This window comes from Lactuca virosa, chromosome 5, assembly GCF_052849685.1.
Source record: "Lactuca virosa cultivar CGN04683 chromosome 5, Lactuca_virosa_CGN04683_v6, whole genome shotgun sequence".
NCBI classification, from domain to species: domain Eukaryota; kingdom Viridiplantae; phylum Streptophyta; class Magnoliopsida; order Asterales; family Asteraceae; genus Lactuca; species Lactuca virosa.
In genome coordinates this window covers 369,703,882-369,708,935 of record NC_136430.1, presented here as the reverse complement: position 1 = coordinate 369,708,935, position 5,054 = coordinate 369,703,882, and the positions used below count along the sequence as shown (strand labels likewise).

Here is a 5,054-nt window from a genome sequence, read left to right as displayed (position 1 = left end):
TAGATCTAACCATTTCTTCATTAAGGACATTTTTGGTCCCAACTATGGTGATTCTTGAGCATGGATGCTCTTAACCAAATAATTCATTCTTTCATACCTAATAATGGGTCTTGAGTCATAAAAATGAGGTCTTGATGCTTAGTTCTTTCCCATGCATGCTCTATCATCGTCTTTAGGCGTTAAGAAGTTAAGTTTGTTGGTATTAAGCACTTAATGGGCATGCAAAGTCATAAAGTTGGAAAGTTTATGACTCTCAATGGTATTTTGGCCTTAGATATGTAATTGGGACGTGAGAGCTTAATGCATCAAGCTCTTATTGAGGAAAAAGGGTTTCGGTGCATACGTTGTACGTAACCCAACGCACGTCGCGCGTACGTGGTCAACTGCCCGATCCCGGTCCAGGCTTGTGTACGCCCAACATAAGAGCTGAGTACACCCCGTGTACTCAGCTGAGTGAACCGAGTTGACTCGTTGACCCTGACCTTTGACTAGAGTTTTGACCTAAGGGTATTTTGGGTATTTTGAGATGATTAATTGAGATTAGGTCCTTGGTTTTGGTGATCGTTGAGCCGATTTTTCAAAACAGAGAATTATTCCGCTTGCATTCAGACTGAGAGGTGAGTTTTCTTCACTGTACCATGGGTCGAAGGCATCAATGCCAGCCCACTAGATTTTGTATCCTGGTTATAGGATAATGATATGCTAGCATATTGCTGATTGGTAGGACCGTATGATTATCTGTATTTGTTGGTTCTATGTTTATGTTTGTCTGTTATATATGTCGACATATTGTGTTGGGTTGAGGCAGTCCTGCTTTGTGCTGTTAGGCCAAGACACCCAGGGACGACCATATAGGTTGTAGGCCCTGCGAGGAGGTCTAGTTAGGCCGGCGGTCCGGATAGGCTATAGGCTCTGCGAGGCGGTCTAGTCATGTCGAAGGCTCGTAGAGTGGTCCATATAGGCTGTAGGCCCTGTGAAGCGGTCCAGTCAGGATGACTGCTTATATTTGTATGCTTGTTGTTATGTGGTGTGTTGGCACTTTGGGGGAAAGTCACTAAGCTTTGACTTACAGTTTTTAGCTTATTGTTTCAGGTACTTCTGAAGGTCATGTAACATTCGAGATTTGGTATGTTTCTTTTATATTTTGGATCATTATGGTTAACCGATATTAACCATTAGCCATAACCATTAACCGACTAAAATCATTAACCAAAACCAATATTAATCGGTAACCAATGACTATCGAAATGCATTAACCAATTATAATGGTTACGCATCGTTTTGATCAATAACCGAACCAAGCCGTTCTATACACAGTCCTAGAAAAAAGTCTCAATATTTGAGCTTTTCCACAAAAAAAAATCACATTTGGGGTAAAACAATTACATTTTACTAAAGTCAAGGGCCTTGTAGCGTTATCCCCCACATAAAATCCCCTTTTTTTCCTCTCTTCACTTTCACCTTCACTTTTCTACTCGACAGCTCCAGCTTCCATATGGCGACGGCGAAAGATGGAATGTCTCCTTACGAAAGCGGCGCAGCCGAAGAAAGGTTCCGTAAGAGGGCTTTCCGACCAGGTTCAACACTTTTGCTCTCAGTTAGATCAAATTACAATTATATATTTCCCCTGTGAGCTTCGTTAAGCCTATTTGGCTGTATTTAGATGCTATTTATTTTGGCTATGGTAGGGCATCATAATTTCTTGGCTTTGTATTAGGGTTTTCTTTGTTTTCATTGGATGATTGCGGCTTTCTTTTTCAATTGATTAGTTTTTTTTTTCTTTGGCGCATTCATTCCTAGTTTGCTTTTGGTTGATATATGAGTTCTGCAATTTTTATTATATTGTAGTTCCTATTTTTAGAAATGTCTGTTTTTTGTATGTCGAATATTACTCATCGCTGCATTTATTATTTATTATTATTTTTATTATTGCTAGAGGTTTTCTTCAATAAGGTAGAAAGCTAAGTAATCGGTCAATTTAGAGTTACATATAGTTTTAGCTCAGTTGCAAGCAAACTCTCAAAAGAAGTAAATTATCTTAAATATAATCAATAGTTGTCATGTGGTAAAACCTTTACATTAGACTACACTAACCATTTCATCATTGCATGGATCATTGTCTTCATAGCAGGTTATGAATCTAAGCATCCAATTATCTCTCATTGTCATTGATATGCATTTTCAAGTCATTTTTTTTCTTGTAATAGTTGACAACGTCAGTCTTGTAAATGTTTCTGCATGGATGGAACTTAAGATATTGATATTAAATATCCTTTGCATTACTTCACTTGTATTTCTGCGTACATGCCTGTTACAAAATCTCTAATTTGACCAGGGATTTATGAAGAACCCCAAAATGTTTCTCATGAGGCAGGGCAAAATGTAAGTTTCTTACTTCATGCTTCTTTTGCGTGCATTCTGAATTATTTTAATTGTGTGCTTAACATATTAGAATGTTGTATAATGGTACTATCATTACTTAATGCTAATAGCATTTTAATTTTTTGCTTAATTCCATGTTTTTGAACTTCATTTAATTTTTACATATTAATTTTAAATCAAGTTCTCTCTTGAATTTTGCTAAATTCAGTTAAGTGGGAAATAGTTTGTTTTTTTTTTCTTTTGGTTTTATGATATTTCTTCATGACTTGTGTTGCTGTTTGATCGTGCTTTCTATATATTATTTCTAATACCAAGTGGTGTCCTCTTATTAGTTCAACTTGGATGCCCTTTACTAGAAGTCATGAACAAACATTATTTATTATTTTTTGTGAGTTGCGAGTGTTTTTATCAGTGGAACCGCTCATAAAGTTATAAATATTGACAATAAGTTCATCTAGAATATGTGGCTAAGAACTTGTTATGTTGTTGGCAACAACTTATTTACTAAACCTCGTCTGTTAATCTGTTGATATCTTTTAGTCCATACTTGTATCAAAAGTCAATGGAGGGGAATGTTTAAGTGTTGGTTGTAGTACTTTATTTACGAGTTGCTTAATAATGTGTACTCGTCTCAATGCTTCATCCTACCATTTTATTCTCTGTAACCATTCTAACCTCAACACACTTTTGGTTTCCTGAAATGAAGAATTCAATTGGAGCATCAGAATTATGCACTCATCATGTTGGGAATTTTGCTAGCATTTCTTCTGACAGTGAGATATCAGAGCTTGAACAAATGTTGAAACAGATGACCTTTACTAGGTCGGTCTTTCTTTTACTACAGTCCTACACTGCTATTACATCATACTGCATTTGTAAACTTGAGGTGTGTATTCATTTTTCAATAAGCTGCAATACGTTTTCACATGACACACCTGCTATAAACTTGCTTTTGAGCCATTAGAAGTGGTGCGTACATCAATCATCTACTAAACTTGGCAGTGTTTCTATATTGATATTCCTTGCCATTTTAATTTAAAAAGGAGAGCATAAAATTTGTTAAAGTGGACAGAAATGGTATTGCTTTTCATTTTATATGGTGGTTAATTTCATATGTAACGTATGCATTCTTTTTCTTTGGAATTGTTCTGCGACTGCTGACATGTTATATATATATATATATATATATATATATATATATATATATATATATATATATATATCTTCTACAGGTCTGTAACCCAACACTTGATAGCATTGTTGCATTCAAGAACCATTGAGGAGTCACCAACTCCTCTTTTAAGGCTTGAAGCATCAACAACAACTTGCTCAATGAAAAGGCGTAAACATGGAGATGACAGGGATAACTTCCATGCTTCTGTTGTCGGTTCAAGAGTGAGTAATATCTTCTTGCTCGTCTTTTAAACAAAACAATTACTTAGCATATTTTCAAGTGCAATATATTATTATATATATTGTCTACAGGTTTTTGAAGAAGAGATTGCTCAAAATTCAAAGTTTATTAGTAATAATGGGACAGGCCTTCCAAATCCAATCACATCAACAGCTTCACCACAACAACCGGCAACTATGGAGAACCTTCCGCACGAGCTTTTATCAAATATATATATATATATATATATATATATATATATATATATATATATATATATATATATATATATAGGGTTAGGTTATTTTGTTTTACTAAGTATTGTGTGCCTATGAAATTGATTCTGAGCCAATCATTTGGGATAATTTAAGTAAGAGTTCTATATTTATTAACTAACTAAAAATAATCAATTTAATCACACAAATTTCATCATAAGGGTATTCTGGACAATTAACTATATTTAAAAAAGGAAATTTTCGGAAATTTAGGAATAATTAGATCTACTAATTTTAAAAATCTGAAAATCTTATTCAATATTAATTCCAACATATTTTTATAATGACCGAATTTATTCTGTCAGAATGACATTTTTTTAGAATGTTATATTCTATGAGAATGTCAGAATACATATTTTTATAGAATACATGTTTTGATTGAATGACAGAATACATATTCTTATAGAATGAATATCAGATCATATCATTCTTCAAACGAAATAACAACATTTTTTGATTGAATGAACTTTCTAAGAATAACAATTTTTTTGATACAAGTTAAATTTTTGTCATCACATTCTTAAAAAATAAAAATCTTAATATACTATTCTATCATAATGAAACACTCATTAATAGCAAAACAAACACAATTGGTAGATTATTCTAACTGAATATTCTACCAGAATATATACTATAATATATAGTCGTATCATTATATTGTAAATTATTATGCCAATGCTTTCTTTTGTGAAGATCATTGACCATTGTTCATCTTCATCCCACATGCCATCATCCAACCTTCCAACACTTGATCATCAGGTTCCTTTCACACATTCTTTGAGAATAACTTCCTTCAAATCGAGTATTCGATGAGAATAACTGTCATGAAATCGAATATGTAAGAGTAACATTTTATACATTCACCATGAGCATTCTAAATTCTGTGCATTCTAAAAGAATAAAACTATAAATTATGGCATAAATCATGATAAAAGATTAATCCAGTTGCAATAAAACCCTAGAAAAATCATTCTTGTGTGATTTTACCATGATCATTCTTATGT

The 5,054-nt window shown here is 33.4% G+C and overlaps 1 long non-coding RNA gene across 1 annotated transcript; it reads left to right on the top strand.

Annotated features, from left to right (window-relative positions):
* The first annotated feature begins 1,450 nt into the window (after window positions 1-1,450).
* On the top strand, window positions 1,451-4,167 carry LOC145116307 (uncharacterized). Its single transcript, XR_013711990.1, has 5 exons — window positions 1,451-1,577; window positions 2,336-2,382; window positions 3,089-3,204; window positions 3,615-3,777; window positions 3,868-4,167. It is a non-coding gene; the product is annotated as an uncharacterized LOC145116307 (long non-coding RNA).
* The last annotated feature ends 887 nt before the right edge of the window (window positions 4,168-5,054 follow it).